This window comes from Trachypithecus francoisi, unplaced genomic scaffold, assembly GCF_009764315.1.
Source record: "Trachypithecus francoisi isolate TF-2019V2 unplaced genomic scaffold, Tfra_2.0 Lachesis_group6, whole genome shotgun sequence".
NCBI lineage: Eukaryota > Metazoa > Chordata > Mammalia > Primates > Cercopithecidae > Trachypithecus > Trachypithecus francoisi.
The window spans coordinates 2,374,939-2,394,253 of NW_022681471.1; the positions used below are offsets into that span (position 1 = coordinate 2,374,939).

General features: G+C 39.8%; 1 pseudogene; it reads right to left on the reverse strand.

Moving 5' to 3' along the window:
- Positions 1 to 1,842: 1,842 nt before the first annotated feature.
- Positions 1,843 to 2,739, reverse strand: LOC117078225 (annotated as a pseudogene).
- Between the last annotated feature and the right edge of the window lie 16,576 nt (positions 2,740 to 19,315).

Here is a 19,315-nt window from a genome sequence, read left to right on the forward strand (position 1 = left end):
TCCATGGACCAACAGAATGGGCAGTACTTGGGAGCTAGCTAAAAATGAAGAATCTCACAATCCACTGCAGACCTACCAAAAAATACTCTGCATTTTAACAAGATCTTCAAGTGATTCTTACAAATGATAGAGTTCGAGAGGCAGTGCCCTATGTTATGCATTTGTAGTTGTTAAAATAACTTAGTTTCAGTCCCTGAATATACCTTATCTTTCATGACATTTTACTTTCTGATCATGCCTTCTCTGTTACTTTTCAGAACTCTTTGTACTCCTTTGTTAGATTATAAGCTCTTTGAGGGTAGGAATGGATTTTCTTCATCTCTGATCCTTGACAGTTTCTGGCAGAGTTCCTGACACCCAGTAGTTAAAAATAATAAATGTTTGTGGAATGAATGAATGAATGAATGAATGGCTAATTTCATAATAAATTCATTTGGATTTTAGAATTTACTTGGGAAAAATGTGATAGATAATTGACCATGGGTTGTGCTGTTCATAATTGCAATGTTTTTATTTTTCAAGCCAAATATTAATTATCTAAGCTAGTCATGCTGTTTCTTAATGACTTTTAAACCTGTACCATTATGAATACAAGACTGCATGATTTTTAACAGTCTCCAAGTAGTTCATAATTAAAGACCAAGTGATTCAACTCACTGATGCAATCAATGTCTTTGTTTATAGCTTAGTTTTCATCTCTGTATAGATAACCAAGAAAAAAAGCTAACAAACCACAGAAAACAAAGTCTGATGATAAAGAAATATGAAAAAGTATCTTACCACCCATTCTGTGTCTGAATGACTAGTAATGAAAGGGAAAAGTGTCAGTAGCCACTAAAGTTAATCAATATACTGACTCATCTACTCAACAAATTCTAGATGAATCAGAGGTCTTTGTGTTTCATAGTTTATGACTCATATCTTTTAAACTCTGTGGACCTAATCACAGAAACTAAACAGGGGAGAAAATGAAATGATCCAAATCCAATATTTGAGCAGTGTAAGAAAAAAATAAACTTTCTGAATTAGAAGTCATCTTTTAGAGGCTTAACAGTTTCAGATGGATTTCTCCAGTTATCTATATAAGAGAGATCAGTCTGTATCCAGTTTCTCCTTCTGTCACAAAACACAACAGTTTCTTTTTGAGATCAAAATGATGTTGCCTTATATTAGAAAGTGATTGTAGTATTAAGGTGTTTTGAAAGTCTTTTGTTTACTGACTATTACAATTTTGGAAGATGATTTATCTACTAGATTGACTTTTGAGAAAAGAGCTAGAATACCTGGTTATACAAACATGGAAGTCCCCTAAAATTATATCCCACAGGTCTCCTGCTCTAGTTTCTTCATTGCAAATACATTCAAATGTCACTAATTAGGCTAGTAAAGAGAAAAATCAAGATAGCAGAAAGTATTTTTCTTTCTTTCTTTCTTTTTTCTTTCTTTCTTCTTTCTTTCTTTCTTTCTCTTTCTTTCTTTCTTCTTTCTTCCTTCCTTTCTTCTTTCTTTTTTTTCAGAGACAAGTAAATATTTGTTTTTGTGCCTTTCTTCCTATGTGTATTTCAAGTCTTTTTCAAAACAAGGCCGCAGGAATCTCCAGATTCAATTATGTCCCTGAGCTTGGTCGACTGCTGCAGGAGTCTTAGGAAGCCTTATACAAATGCTTGAGCTACTCATTTACCAACATTAAACCCTAGGATAGAAGATGCAACAAAGCAGAACTCCTTCCTCCATGGAATGTGCTGATTTCAGACGAGGCGGCAGCCACAATGTAGAAAACGCTGGGAATTTTTCCTTGGAACTGGGCTGTGATGAGAGGTGCTTGCCATGAACATAAGCTACTGTTTTTTCTTTGACCCCTCCTTTCCAGTTTTTGAAGATAAAGCAGGAAATAATCTTCTCTGAAGATACTTGATAAAAATTCCCAAAAAACAAAAACACATGCTTCCACCTCATTGATAAAAATTTACTGCAGTTTGGCACCTGGGTCTAGTTCAGCTGTTGGATGAGCTGATTGATGCATTCACCCCGATAGCCAAGTGTGCCCATCTCCTTGAGAAAGCCCACTCTATTTTTGGTAGCATGATGGGCCACTGAGAGGTGGAAAGGGCACAAGAACCATAAGATCTCCTGGAAATGCTTCCCTGGGAAGGCAAATTCAAAAATGAGGTCTTTCAAGCAAATGACACCAACCTTCCCCAGGTGCTCCTCAATCACTGTGTTGTCTGTCAGAGGGATGATCTTATTCTTGACCACGGATTGTCCATGTTTCAAAATGAGTTCCCGGACAGACTTCAGATTTGGAAATCCCCAGGTCACATAAGGTTCCACTATATACATCATTTTTAGGTTCTGGGGGTTGATTTTTACAAACACACCACTAAAAATTTTCTTTAAGCGAAGTCTTGCAATGATCTGCACCAGTAATCTCATGCCATCAATCCTTTCAATGCGTACAACAAAGGCCAAGGAATATTTATCTGGCAATTCCAAGTCATGAGGTTTCACTTCTAGTTGTCTGAGATGCACCTTGTCACATTTCTGCCACCAGGAATCATGTAGGAATTATTCCAGTGGCTTAAACCTAAGCCCTTTTCCTTTCCTCTGGTCCTACTTTGCCAAAAGTGCCTGCTTTGCCCGGGTGGCTTTGAGGGCTTGATAAGTCTTCCTCTTTTTCAGGAGATTTTCTGGAACCAAAGGGATTTTTCTTTGCTCTTGCTCTGCCATCTTTCTAGTGTTGCAGCTACATGTAGAAAGTATTTCTTAAGAGCTGGGCTTCATGAGCTATAAAGAGGCAGTAGAGAATAGTGGCTACAAACATGGTGTTTGAAACTGAGCTGATATGGATGCAAATCCCAACTTGCTTTCTTAATGTTTGTGGGACACTGTGTAAGTCCCTCACCTATGAAGTGGGGATACTAATAATGCCTGCAGGATTAAGTGAGAAAAATGTAAACAGTGCTAACCAAAGTACCTAGCACTTAGTGAGTTCTCTGTAAGATTTAATAATTGTTATAGTAGCGGTTAGTAAGGCTGTATCTCTGCCTTTCCCATGCTCACTTCCTGGTCAGCAGTCTGTCTCGTATATGGATTCTTCCACCATCCATGTCCTTTGGAGGCTCATTTGACTGTCCCTTTCTCTAGGCAACTGCCCTTTTTTTCGTCTTCACTATTCACACTGGGCTTGGACCCACAGCTCGCCTTGGACTTGCTTCTTTAGATACTCTCAATGGCCACCACCCTCTGCCTAGCTCATGCTGATCTTGCTGGTAAGTGATCTTCGATCTAATTCTAATTTCCCTCTAGACCTCCACCAAACTTCCCTAACCACATCTCTAACCAAGGCCTTTAACCTGAGGAAGATGAAGGAACATGCATGAACAGAAGCACAAGGAGGGTCTAATACAAGTCTCTTCCCAAAGTGTATTCTGCAGAATGCTAATGCTGCAAGTTCTTATACAAGAAAAGATAGCATTTTTTTCTGATAAAATAATTTTGGAAAATTTTGCATACTATTTGTTCCTGCAGATTCACAGTGCACCTTAATATTTAGTGACTTGGCCAAACAGTGGTACAGAAAATTAACTCTTTTAGCTCAAAGACATTTTTGGAAATACCAGCATAGTTCATGTTCCATGCCCATTGTAATCACTTAGCAGCTACTACAGCAAACATTGGCAGTCCCTACGGCAAACAGAAAAGAGAGCTCTGGAGGGTATGATATTGACAATTAATTGCTCTGCCCAGAAGTGGTACATGTTACTGCCACTAACCACTCATTGTTATCAGTCATCTGGCTCCACAAAACCAAAAAGAAGCCAGGAAATGCCATCTTAGCATCTGGATAGGAAGAGGAGAATAGAAACATGTGGTGAACAGTATTAATGACTGCTACATTGAACCTCAATATTCATACCTGTAAAATGGGAGAAAAATAGCCTTTTATGAAGATTAAGTGAAATACAAAAATAAAATTTTTTATGAAGTGCGAAGTGCTATGCACAGGTAAAGGATAATTACCCAGTTAATTCATGGGATTTCTGCTTTGTGAGATCAGGATCAGAACATGAGCCACAGATGAACTGCAGGGAAGTGTGGGTAGCTGGGATGGTGACAAGCATAACAGGACAAAGAAGGATGGGGACCTAATAAGACAAAGTTATGGATAATGGCCAAACAAATTGCAGTGATAAGAATTATCTTTAAGAAAAATGAAGAAGCAATTTTCTAGACAAAAGTAACCTTCTGTCCACTGTGTCCAAAAGATCACATATTGAAAATGAGTATATCTGAGTTAATGATGTTTTACCATAATTGCTCATTGAATTAAACCACAAAGGAAATCCTGTTTTTATTCAGAAATATGATCTTCATAGACAATTTCTCCTCAGGCAGACTCTAGATGCTGTTTTCATTTACAAAAATATATTAGCTGTCATCTATCCTTCTTTTTTTTCACCACATAGAAATTATACAACAAAAGCTTTTCAAGAGGGAATACATTTGTACCACCTAATTCTTAACACTTTAGAGCAGATTTCAATAGTCTGGATTCAGGAAATGCTATGGTCCAATTCCATTTGTCATCATTTATTCCTCCCCTAACAAACATGATCTGCATCTACTTGAAAATGACATATATTTAAGTTGTAATTCATACTAAAAATACTGATCATGCTATATTATAGATGCATCAGAAGCAAGCAAAGTAGATTCACTAGAAATTGGAAAATCCTGCTTGTAATCATGTTCTTTGTATTAACATGTCCACATCAAGTTTTTTGTTTGTTTAATGATGCCTTAAATTTTCTAATTGAAAATGATACTCCTGATGTTATTGGGCCATTAGGGGGCTGTCAGATGCCTACATGTACAGTATCACCAAGTGTAAATCTAGAAGGCCCTTAGCCACACTTATTAACAATCACAGACCAGGGCCCCAAACAATTGTAAGGACAGTGGGCCGAGGTGGGAATGGGTATAACAAGGTGGGGGAGAAACAAAGATGGAAAGAAGATAAGTAAAGTGTAGCAAGTTCTCACTTAACATTTTCAGTAGGTTCTTGGAAACTGACTTCAAGTGAAATGATGTATAACAAAACAAATTTTTAAAAGCAACATTACAAGAAAACGATGTTGAAGGAAATTATGTTACTTGAAAATCTGCTTTATGTTATTTTGCTTAAAGTTAGTTTCCAAGAACTGATCAATGACATTAAGTGAGGACTTACTGTTGTGAGTCTTAGGGAAGACTTAGTGTCAACAGCAGTATAACACTTCCCAACTCAAGATGTGAAAAGTGACAAATGAGCACTATACATGAAAATCAAAGGAGACCTCATGCGGCAGTTTGTAGGTAGTTGTTTCTAAGTACCAAACTCCACAGTAATGCAAGTTGTCTAGTAGCAAGGTTATGGGTACCATGAAGGTTAGTGACCACAAATTTAGCCCCCCAAAATGTTGGAATGCAATTATGTCTCAGTATAAAGCTCACGAATATCCACAGGAAAATAAAAATGTACAATATCCTACAATCTAAAAAAAAAAAAGTCACAAAGTCTGGCATCCCATCAAAAATTATCAGACATCCAAGGAAGGAGAAAAATACCTCCTATAATAAAGAAAAACTTAAATCAATTGAAACTGACCCAGAATTAACACAGATGATAGAACTAGTAGGTAAAAATATTAAAAATATATTCCATATGCTCAAGAAGCTAGAGGAAAGACTGAACATAGTAAAGATGGAAAATACAAAAAGATTCAAATTGAAATTCAATAGATGAAAATGATGATGACTAAAATAAAAGGTAACCTGGATTTTGGATTAACAGCAGATTAGGCATTGCATGAAAAAAAAAAACAATAAATTTGTTAGATATATAAATAGGAAGTATCCAAAATGAAACCCAGAGGCAAAGGAATTAAAAATAAATAAATAAAATAAGCAGTGTCAGTGAGCTGTGGGACAACTTCAAGTGCCCTAATACATGCGTAATTGAAGTCTGCAAAAGAGAAAAGAGAGAGGGAAGAAAAACTATTTGATAAATTAATAGCCAATTAATTTTCAATTTTGATAAAATGTATAAACCCATAGATCAAAGAGGCTATTTATCATCCAGGTGAGAGTAAATTGTGGTTTAAATTGGGGTAGTTAGGACTGGAGTTGGTTAGAAATGGTCAGATTCTACATATAATTTGGAGGGTAAAGTCCATAAGATTTCCTAATGGTTTGGATGTGGAGTGTGAAAGGCTTCAAGGATCACTCCAAGACACTTGGCTAGAGAAAATGGAAGGCTGAAAAATGACAAATGATTTTCACTTGAAAGGGACCCAGTCAGAATAGGAACCATCGGCTCAGACCTGAGCCAACAATTTCTCAACTTTATTATTTAGAAATCTGTTGTGTTAGTTTTTACTAACAGCCTTTGGTATCCAGAGCAACAATAAGTAGTTAAGATTAAAATTACTCGGATGGGGTGGAGCAAGATGGCCGAATAGGAACAGCTCCAGTCTCCAACTCCCAGCGCGAGTGACACAGAAGACCGGTGATTTCTGCATTTTCAACTGAGGTACTGGGTTCATCTCACTAGGGAGTGCCGGACAATCGGTGCTGGTCAGCTGCTGCAGCCTGACCAGCGAGAGCTGAAGCAGGGCGAGGCATCACCTCACCTGGGAAGCGCAAGGGGGAAGGGAATCCCTTTTCCTAGCCAGGGGAACTGAGACACACAACACCTGGAAAATCGGGTAACTCCCACCCCAATACTGTGCTTTAAGCAAACAGGCACACCAGGAGATTATATCCTACACCTGGCCAGGAGGGTCCCACACCCACGGAGCCTCCCTCATTGCTAGCACAGCAGTCTGCGATCTAACCGCAAGGCAGCAGCTAGGATGAGGGAGGGGCGCCCACCATTGCTGAGGCTTAAGTAGGTAAACAAAGCCGCTGGGAAGCTCGAACTGGGTGGAGCTCACAGCAGCTCAAGGATACCTGCCTGTCTCTGTAGACCCCACCTCTGGGGACAGGGTACAGCTAAACAACAACAACAACAAAAAAAAAAGCAGAAACCTCTGCAGACGCAAACGACTCTGACAGCTTTGAAGAGAGCAGTGGATCTCCCAACATGGAGGTTGAGATGTGAGAAGGGACAGACTGCCTGCTCAAGTGGGTCCCTGACCCTTGAGTAGCCTAACTGGGAGACATCCCCCACTAGGGGCAGACCGACACCCCACACCTCACACGGTGGAGTACACCCCTGAGAGGAAGCTTCCAAAGCAAGAATCAGACAGGTACACTCGCTGTTCAGCAATATTCTATCTTCCGCAGCCTCTGCTGCTGATACCCAGGCAAACAGGGTCTGGAGTGGACCTCAAGCAATCTCCAACAGACCTGCAGCTGAGGGTCCTGACTGTCAGAAGGAAAACTATCAAACAGGAAGGACACCTACACCAAAACCCCATCAGTACGTCACATCATCAAAGACCAGAGGCAGATAAAACCACAAAGATGGGGAAAAAGCAGGGCAAAAAAGTTGGAATTCAAAAAATAAGAGCGCATCTCCCCCTGCAAAGGAGTGCAGCTCATCGCCAGCAACGGATCAAAGCTGGACGGAGAATGACTTTGACGAGATGAGAGAAGAAGGCTTCAGTCCATCAAACTTCTCAGAGCTAAAGGAGGAATTACGTACCCAGCGCAAAGAAACTAAAAATCTTGAAAAAAGAGTGGAAGAATTGATAGCTAGAATAATTAATGCAGAGAAGGTCATAAACGAACTGACAGAGATGAAAACCATGACATGAGAAATACATGACAAATGCACAAGCTTCAGTAACCGACTCGATCAACTGGAAGAAAGAGTATCAGTGATTGAGGATCAAATGAATGAAATGAAGCGAGAAGAGAAACCAAAAGAAAAAAGAAGAAAAAGAAATGAACAAAGCCTGCAAGAAGTATGGGATTACGTAAAAAGACCAAATCTACGTCTGATTGGGGTGCCTGAAAGTGAGGGGGAAAATGGAACCAAGTTGGAAAACACTCTTCAGGATATCATCCAGGAGAACTTCCCCACCTAGTAGGGCAGGCCAACATTCAAATTCAGGAAATACAGAGAACGCCACAAAGATACTCCTCCAGAAGAGCAACTCCAAGACACATAATTGCCAGATTCATCAAAGTTGAAATGAAGGAAAAAATGTTAAGGGCAGCCAGAGAGAAAGGTCAGATTACCCACAAAGGGAAGCCCATCAGACTAACAGCAGATCTCTCGACAGAAACTCTACAAGCCAGAAGAGAGTGGGGGCCAATATTCAACTTTCTTAAAGAAAAGAATTTTCAACCCAGAATTTCATATCTAGCCAAACTAAGTTTCATAAGTGAAGGAGAAATAAAATCCTTTACAGATAAGAAAATGCTTAGAGATTTTGTCACCACCAGGCCTGCCTTACAAGAGACCCTGAAGGAAGCACTAAACATGGAAAGGAACAACAGGTGCCAGCCGTTGCAAAAACATGCCAAAATGTAAAGACCATCGAGGCTAGGAAGAAACTGCATCAACTAACGAGCAAAATAACCAGTTAATATCATAATGGCAGGATCAAGTTCACACATAACAATATTAACCTTAAATGTAAATGGACTAAATGCTCCAATTAAAAGACACAGACTGACAAACTGGATAAAGAGTCAAGACCCATCAGTCTGCTGTATTCAGGAGACCCATCTCACATGCAGAGACATACATAGGCTCAAAATAAAGGGATGGAGGAAGATCTACCAAGCAAATGGAGAACAAAAAAAAGCAGGGGTTGGGAACTGAACAATGAGATCACCTGGACTCGGCAAGGGGAACATCACACACCAGGGCCTATCGGGGGCGGGGGGAGGGATTGCATTGGGAGTTATACCTGATGTAAATGACGAGTTGATGGGTGCTGACGAGTGATGGGTGCAGCACACCAACATGGCACAAGTATACATATGTAAGAAACCTGCACGTTATGCACATGTACCCTAGAACTTAAAGTATAATAATAATAATAATAATAAATTTTTTAAAAAATGATTAAAATTACTCATGTTGTCCTTCCAGGGTTCTTGAATGGGAATCTCTAGGATCTTTCATTTAACCAGTTCCTAGCCTACTTTTAGACAGCATGGATTCTCATCAGAGATACAGTTATCTAAGCATCCAAATGTTTTAGTTTGCCCTTTCATATTTATAACTCCTTTCTTAGAAACAGAGAGAACAGAATGTTATGTACATTTCAACTGCCAGCAGCTTACCAGAATGGCAATGTCCAGGGTTTCTTTTACTTGTCCCCATGAGCTGGGGCAGAATGGTTTCCTAGCATTATTTACAGTCCTGGAACATCCTATACTTTCAGGTCTTCCCTGGATGTATCCAGGAACTCATGTGTCCTGTGAGACAAGCAGGAACTGAGAAATGGCAGGGGTGATTTCTTTTTCAGTGAATTAACTTCATAAATAGGATTCAGGTATGATAAAGAGTAGAAAAACTAAGAATCAGCATATGTAATCAGCAATATAGTTATAAAAGGATAACATGATGGCTATATTTTTATCATTAAAAGAAAGTAAGAAAAATAGCAACACTGATTTTTTTCACTAATTAAATGAAAAGCAACTTCTAGCAGAAAAAGGCATAAATTTGCTATTTGTAAACCTCTCTACTCTATTGGATTCAGAGCCTGTGCTTTGGGAAGTCTTCTGGAAATTCAGTATTAAGCCCCCAGAAGGGTGAGGTTCCAGAGAACCATTTAGGGCATTCTACTCCATACCTAACATGGATTGAACTGTGGTGAGAGGCCAGCATAGCTGAGTCTCACAAATGTGAACATAAGATATTTTTTGATTGAAGAAATTTCCTGAAGTCCTGTAAGGCACTGTGCCAGAAGCTATACATGTGTTCAGGAGAGAGACGGGGGAGGGAATAAAGGGAGTTTGAAAGACAGAGAAAAGATTGATTAGAATTCTCACCTTACAGAGACACACACACTTGTGGAGAAGATAGGCATACAACTATATTATAGGACAAACTGATTTGTGCCTGAGGATCCTCATAGGATAAAGCCATGGTCTCCCAGGGTGTTTCAGCTCACTGAACATTTGCTCAGAAGTCTGTAAGTCAGCCTTCACATTTTGACTTTTTTGAATGGGCAATGGGCACCAGAGGTCTATCTATGCCTGGACATTTCCACTGCCTGACCTTGTCAGAATTGCCCAAGTTGGCTCTGTGGAGGCCAGTTAACCATGTAACCAAGAAGAGGTTAGTTAGAAAACAGACATGGATCTACCACTTTAAGTGAAGGAAATCATGTGGACTCCCACCGAAACCAAAATGCGGACTGAAGTAAAACTTTTGTTAGGTCTGAAAAAGTTTCATAACCATCCTTGGTGTGTTTCATTTTCATGCTCTGTTTGCGTGCTTCACGGCTTTCTGGTTCTACTAAAAGCAGAAGTGCCGCAATATTTTAATGACGTTTCTTCTAATGACACTGAAAGACCAGGTGTTAACAGTCAACAACATGTCAGGAAGAGGATGCAGACTTTCCTAAGAGACGGTAGCCTTCCCTTGAGGAGCAGCCATGTGAGTGGACTATGACCTTCAGTTTGTCTTTCTTTATACTATGCTTTGGATCTATGGGGCAGACCCATCCAGGGTCTAAAGCACTGTTCATAAGGACACATTGATTTTCAATTTGTAAATCAGGAAAACTAAAATGTGTAGATGTGGTCTGTTCCTAGCAGAGCCACAAGCAACAACACTGTTAGTCCCTCATTGATTAACAAAATAGGGGAGCTTGTTTTTAAGGGCAGGCCACTATTACTTACTGATCTCCTTTGGAAGCTGTTGTGTTCGCTCATTAAACAATCACATATTTATCCAAAATTAATTTGAGAACAAGGTTGTTAGGTCAGGAGCTACAATTGTTCTGTAAAACCATTGGAATTCTATCCCAATTGTTAATCATCATTCATCATTAACTTCATCCTCCCACCCTCAGATAGAAAGCTGAGGATATAAGAAAGTTATTGGCAGGTTATCTCAAAATTGGGAAATTTAACTTTTAGCTTATATTTATCAGCAGTGGGCAGTGGGAACAGAAGTGAGGGATGAAGTTTCCAGAGGAGAAAGAGTTTGGCACATTCAAGGAACCACAAGCATCACACTCTGGCTGGACCACATTGTGGAGGGTGGTGGCGGGGGGGCGGTGCTGCTGGACAGAAGCTGAGGCAGAAGATGGACAGCAGCTTAGGCAGAAGATATACACCAGACCCAGATCACAAAGGGCCTCATAGCCCACACGAGACATAATGGACTTTTCCCAAAAGCAGAGGGAACACTGGCAGGTTTTAAATAGGAGATAGAAGAGTTGCGAGTTGCCCGGTGGTGGGTTTTGTTGTTGTTGTTTTTGCTGTGGTAAGGGGAATGGCTTGAAGGTGGCATGGCTGAAGCCAGGAAGGTCAGGTTGTAACAGTGTAGGGCAATTATGATGGAAGCCTAAACAGGCACATCGAGTGTGGGGATGTGTTCATTCACCTAACAGATATCACTTGTCCATCATACACCAGGCACTATTCTTGATCCTGGGCAACATTGGTACACAAGGGAGAAAGTGTCACTATCTGCATTCTGGTGGGGGAGGAGAGAACTAGATGATTATGCCTTTTTCTATACTTTTTCCCCATGCCTTGGGTTTGAGACTTGTGTGCAATATAACCTTTCCCACTGGGGTGTTAGTGATTTGAGAGTAGGAGCCACACTTCATTTATTTTGACAGCCCCTGATATTAGCTAGAACACTTGCATGAACTTAGTATGTGCTCAATATGTGTTAGCTGTGAGATTGCACATCATGCTATTATGAGAATTAATGAAATTATCTCCATAATGTGCCAGAAAATAAGTTCATTATAAAAAGCACTATGCAAATCCAAGTCATTTTTGTATTGTTCCTTCATTCTAACCTTACAGAGTTCAACAATTCATATAGAAAAAGGGGAATGTTAATCCTCAATAAATCTTTTTCTGTTAAAAGTGCTCAAAGCAGCCTGTTCCTCCCTCTTTCATTGCTTGTCGGTATTGTAATTTTACTTTCATTTGTATTTATTTGAGGAACAATTCTTTTCCCCTCAAAGACTTTGAGTTCCTTTGAAACACGGATAATATCTGGTTTTGTTCAACATTTCATTCCCAGCAGCCAACATAGAGCCTAGCACATACTCAATAAATATTTACAAAAAGAATAAATAAACAAATAGATGGACGAAGTGTTGTAGGAATGAGCAATTAATTTCAACTGAAGAAGATGTACAGAAACTTCCCAGGCATTTGAGCTGAGCCTTGAAGAGGAGGAAATTATTCCAAAGTGTGGTGGTGGTATCGGTGGGAGGAGGGGCGGGGACCTTCTTGGAAGAAAGACAAGCACAGGCATAGGTCCCCAAGGGCAAAACTACACCGGAGGTTCAGGGAACAGTGAGTGGTTTGCTGTGGTTGGCACACAGGATGTGTGCAGGCTGGTGATGGGCAATGAAACTGGAGAAGTGGAGACCAAGTGGTTGGAGGGACATGAAAAAAACAATAGCAACTTTCATTTACAGACAGCATAGTAGGGAGGCTCTCGACATGCATAATCTCTTGTCCTCGCAATACCTTGTAATAATGGTTCTGTAAGTGTAGTCAAGTGCCCAGTAACATCAGCATCACCTGGGAACTTGTTAGAAATGCAGATTCTTAAGTCCCTCCCAGACCTAAAGAATCAGAAGCTCTGAGGGTGGTCTCAGCACTCTAGTTTAACAAGCTCTCCAGGTGATTCTAATACATACTAAATCATGAGACCCACTGCCCTGTAAGGTGAGAATTATTGTCCATAATTTACAGGTATAGAAACTAAACTCAGAGGTGCAGTAACTAGCTTAAGGTCATATAGATAATTTTCAAGTTGTTCATCTAACCCCAAAACCCCTGAGTTTCTTCCAACATCATACTGCCTTGCTCCTGGCAGGGGATATTTTTCTGAAGACATTGGTGAGTCATGCAACACTTTTAATGAGGGAAACAACTTGATCCCATTTTATTTTTATAAATATCATTGTGGCAATATAAAGGGAGGACTGGAGGAGAACTTTCAGGCGAGGAAATCAATTAGGAGGCTGACAATATAGACCAGGTACAAGTTGATGAAAACCAAATGATCACCATTTCATATCTGAGAAAACTGAGGCACAGTATATTTTTGTCACCCCTTTTATTCTTAAATAGTTGAAGGAAAGTGTCTCCTGAAACAAATCAGAAATGATTATTCTGAATTATGTGTTATATATCTCCAATGTTAAAACTTATAAAACCTTTGCTGAGGTGGTGAAGTATTGAAGTTCTTGACAACAAGAAGAGAGAAACCTGAGTATTCCTGACAACAAGAAGAGAGAATCCTCTAAGGTCAGGCAGGAAACAAGTATGTGACTACATCTTGCATCTAGTCTGAGGGTACGGTGCACACAAAGCCTACCTGGTGAACTCAGGTTTTCACCTCACCCGACCTCTAAATGCTGGTGCTCTTCAGTCTGGTACCTGCTTTTCTCATCTCTCTCCTTTTAATTTGAACCTCAAGTGTATTGGGTTTTATTAGTTCTCAAATCATGGCCCTTATAATTGGACTGTACAAGGCCCTTCTCTTGTTTTATTTATGTATCTGTTCCCTCTCATCACCAACTCCCAATTCCATTTCCCTTTGGCCTCATGGATAACCATTCTGATATAATCAGTGTATGTCCTTTTGTTTGTAGCTGTTCTTATGAAACAGAGAGTCATTTCGTATGTGTGTTTTTATCCAGTTTCACTGAGGTATAATTGCCAAATAAAAAATTATATTTATTTACAGTGTACAACATATTCAGTATATGTATACATTGTGAAATGATTACCACAATCAAGTTGATTAGCATACCCATCATTTCACATAGTTACCTGTACGCATATATTTTAACTTACATAAATGGCATTGCATAATACGTGGCAGGCTTTTTTTTACTGAGCAGTAGTTAGATCCCTTTGGTCCATTACTGAGCATTGCATAGTACTCACGCCACAGCCTGTCCATTCTCTCCTTCAGTTGGAGATGCACAAATTATCTCCAACTCACCACCACCTTTCGATTGTCAACATTTCCATGAACATCCTTGCTTATGTCCCCCATTTGGCCCATGTGAATATTCCTTTGAGCTACAATCCCAGGAACTGGATTGTTAGGTCATGGAGTGGGTGTTTAATTTGAGTGATTACTACCAGGTTGCCCACTAGAATGGCTGCTCCAGTCTCCACTTGCCAACAACAGTACATGAGGGTTCCTTGATGCTACATCCCCACCGAAACTTGGCATTTTTCACTTTTGTGAGTCTTCTTGTCCACTGGATGATCTCATTCTTGTTTTAATTTATATTTCCTAGATAACTAGTGAGTTTGAGTGTCTCTTCAAAAAAAAAAAAAAATGTAAGCTTTTGGTTTCTGTTTCTTCTCTATCCATATTCTCTTCCCAGGAATTTTAAATTAGCCTACATCTAGGCTGATGACTACCAATGTTATATGTTCAGCCCTGGCCCCTCCCTGAATTTTATGCTTACCTGTCAAAATATACTCTTGCGTTTCTCATAGAACATGTCAATTAAACATATCTAATTTAGAGCTTTTAGGTCCTCAGCACATATGCCATCAATATTATACACCTTGTCTTTCTCATACCAATAAATAGCACCATCATCCACTCATTTGCGTAAGTCAGAAATCTAGGAGTTATCATTGATTACTTTTGGTCTTTTATGCCACCACATCCAAATTATCAGCAAACTTAGATAGCTCTACTTCAAAAGTATATCCTGAATCCATCTACTTTTCTTTATCTTTGCTTTGCCCCATCCCACCCTAGAATATATTATGACATTTCACTGAGTTTATGCATTTCACAATATGAATTTCATCTGTTCATTTAAGTATTTATTGCCTGTATCTGCCACTAGATTTTCAGTTCCAAGACAGCAATAACCATGCCTGTTTTCATTTCCATTGTGTCCCCAGGACCCTGAACAGTGCCTGGTGTTCATTAAATATTGGCTTAATACATGGTTTCTTTCATTTTCACTCTTCTCTGTTGGAAGCTGAGCAGCCAAACACCAATAAAAAGCTAGAGGTTCCCCTGACCGCTTGCTCTAGAATGGGAAGATACAGATCACACGTAAGAATTGCTCAATTGAAAGTCTTAACACCTAGGTCATTGTTAAACTCTGTTGAGATGAAAATTATTTCCTAATAATTTTTAGCCTTTGCCTAGCATAGCATCTAGCACATAAAAAGAACAATAAATACCACTGGAATTAATACACATGTTTAATATTTTGAGTATGTGGGAAACAGCTTCTGTGCATGTACATCACTTTGAATATACACATAACTTCCTTTTTCATTGGTGGAATTGTTGCCTATATCACTACTAATGTTCATTTAAAGTATTATGATATAGCTCAAATTATGAAAGTTTATGGAAGACCGTGCCCCTGAAGATATCTAGGTTCTGGAATTAGTGGAGAATTGCCAAAAATTGGACAATAGAAATGGTTATACAAATGATTGACTGGGTTGGCCACTAAGCTCAGTTTTGTTAGGCAGATCTGCTTTGCGTCTAAGCAACAACTGATTCTTCAAACTAGAGAGAGCCATTCAAAAAGAGGAGACAGTCTTCTCTATGCTATTAAGGAAGATGGGATGAAGTGAAGACACTGAGAACCAAGATGGAATTCACCACAGTGGCCGCAGAAGTACTGGACGTACGGCTCTTGGATACTGCTGTGCTTCAGAATCACTTGGGATAGATAAGTTATGATACAGATTTTCAGGCCCATCACAAATATTATTTTGAATATCTAGTACTTAGCCCCAGGAATCTGCATTCTATCAAGCACCCTAGAGGACTGGGCCACATTTTAAGAAAATCTATACTAGAGAGGCTGACCCAAACAATACACTACAGTAACGAGTGAAGATACATTTCTTAATGGATAGGGCTGTCTTTAACAATGTACAGAGAATTGGTTTTGGACAAATAGAAAAAGACAGAGAATGGTGCAGGGATAAGTGTAGTTTTCCTAAAGCTGAGAACCATAGAATCTTTCATATCCAAGTGCAAAGGGAGTGACTGCAAGGTAAGTGAAGGTTATGCAGCTTCAGTGCTTATGTCTTCGAGTTTCTCCTCTTCTAAATCTGGTCTGAACCCTCTCCTTCCAAAATTAATCTGTTCGTTAATTTAAAAATCCCTGATACATTGTTTGGCACAGAAGTTGGCACTCTGCAAATGCTTTGATTTATCGAATTGAGCATGGTTGTTTTGTTTGTTTGTCTGTTTTGAGATGGAGTCTCGCTCTGTCACCCAGGCTGGAGTGCAGTGGCACGATCTCGGCTCACTGCTAGCTCTGCCTCCTGGGTTCACGCCATTCTCCTGCCTCAGCCTCCCAAGTAGCTGGGACTACAGGTGCCTGCCACCACGCCCAGCTAATTTTTTGTATTTTTAGTAGAGATGGGGTTGCACCATGTTAGCCAGGATGAACTCGATCTCCTGACCTTGTGATCCGCCCGCCTCGGCCTCCCAAAGTGCTGGGATTACAGGTGTGAGCCACCGTGCCCAGCCTGAATTGAGCATGAGTTTTATCAAAGAAATAAAGGCCCTTATATAACCCTTTCCCCTGAGAAATGTAATCTACTCAGATAAAATTTACATAAATGAAACTCTAGAATAGTTTTAAATGATCAATAATGAGTCCTGGTTATAGGAAACAAACTAATATCTGAAGTTCTAATAAGACAGAGTTAAGTCATTAGACAGAAATAAGGATGGGAAAGACCTCCTCCAAAATAGAAATCTTGAACTGGATCTTGACTGAAGCAATTGAAATTTCAGAATCTTATTTAACAAGAATGTACTCTCGTATTATCTATGTAATTTAAAAGATGTAATGGGAGACAACTGTTAAGAAGGAAGAAACGAGCAGAAGCAAGGCATTTGACAAAGATGAGGCCTTCATTCTCATTTATGTTCTGGGCTGGACACAAGTTTGGGTTGAAGTCAAAGAAATATCATATATATTTTATATATATATATAATACATATATATGTCATATATATTATATATAATATATACTACACACACATACACACACACACACACACACACACACACATACACATCCTGTTTAAACCATATTAACTGTACTTCTGAGGTCCTATACTTTTGGAATGGCAGGCTATCTAAACTTAGTCATTGGTGGGGACTCTACCACACCTGTGATTATACAAAAACCCCAGGGACTTAGACAACACCAAAGCATTGAGGAGAACTCCAGGTCATGAAGCTGGTTCTTCTCAGTCCTCATGGGCCCTTCAGGGCTATAGCTCTGTTACTGGAGGCCCTGACTCTTCAGTAAGGCATCTCTTCTACATGACCCTTGCAGCCATTCCCCTGAGTTCTTCCATCTTTATAGTCCTTCCAGTAAGGTGGTCCAGGGCATATATTTGACTTCAAACCTGAAAAAATCCTTGAGGCAAGGAATGGCCAAGCTAGATAGCTTACTTAAAAATAGGATAGTGACAGACTGGATTAAGAAAATGTGGCATATAAGCCATAAAAAAGGATGAGTTTGCGTCCTTTGTAGGGACATGGATGCAGCTGGAAACCATCATTCTTAGCAAACTATCACAAGAAGAGAAAACCAAACACCGCATGTTCTCACTCATAGGTGGGAACTGAACAATGACATCACTTGGACTCGGGAAGGGGAACATCACACACTGGGGCCTATCATGGGGAGGGGGGAGGAGGGAGGGATTGCATTGGGGAGTTATACATGATATAAACGTCATGCACATGTACCCTAGAACTTAAAGTATAATAAAAAAAAAAAAAAAAGAAAATGTGGCATATATACACCATGGAATACTATGCAGCCATAAAAAAGGATGAGTTCATGTCCTTTGTAGGGACATGGATGCAGCTGGAAACCATCATTCTCAGCAAACTATCACAAGAACAGAAAACCAAATACCGCATGTTCTCACTCATAGGTGGGAATTGAACAAGGAGATCACTTGGACACAGGAAGGGGAGCATCACACACTGGGGCCTATTGTGGGGAGGGGCAGGGGGGAGGGATAGCATTAGGAGATATACCTAATGTAAATGATGAGTTAATGGGTACAGCACACCAACATGGCACATGTATACATATGTAACAAACCTGCACGTTGTGCACATGTACCCTAGAACTTAAAATATAATTAAAAAAAATAGGATAGTATGGAGAAATATGGAAAACAATACAAAATTACACACACACACACACACACACGTGCGCACGTGCACACACACACACACATGCACACACACACCCACACACATTCATATTCTTGCCTCCTTCATAATTAGAAAAATAAAATTCCTGGCCAGGCGCAGTGGCTCACTCCTGTAATCCCAGTCCTTTGGGGGGCCAAGGCGGGTGGATCACCTGAGGTCGGGAGTTTAAGACCAGCCTGACCAACATGGAGAAACCTCGTCTCTACTAAAAATACAAAAATTAGCCAGGTATGGTGGCGCATGCCTGTAATCCCAGCTACTCGAGAGGCTGAGGCAGGAGAATCGCTTGAACCTGGGAGGCGGAGGTTGCAGTGAGCTGAGATGGCACCATTGCACTCCAGCCTGGGCAAAAAGAGTGAAACTCCGTCTCAAAAAAAAAAAAAAGAAGAAAAAGAAAAGAAAATTCCTGGTTATCGAATTCAGCTGCGCTCTCCATGTATTGGGCTTCAAAGGCTCTTCAAAGGCTTCAGGAGGCAAATTGCATTTATAAAATAAAACGTTGACCACATTCATTCACTCCTATTTTATATTTATGTGCTGACTTTTGTACTTGATATTCAAATGTGCTTCATTATGCTTTATGACTGTAATTTGCATACTGAAATAATATTTGAATTAAGGCACTTGGGAGTGATTTATAGTGTTTTCAACAGTTCCAGTGCTTTAGAAGGAAGGCGATATAGATCTATACAATCAGAGAACTTTAACTGCAGGATTTTGTCTCATTCAAACAGCCTAAACTTCTCATTTAAAATGATGAGTTGCCAATAATACAAAGGCAGCAGCAGCATGGTCATTATTTTGATTGGGATGAGGTTGAGCCTCCAACTACACCTGGTATAGTTGTGATGGCCACCTAAAACTTAAACTCTCTTGGTTTAAGGCCTGGCCTGGTTCCCTGC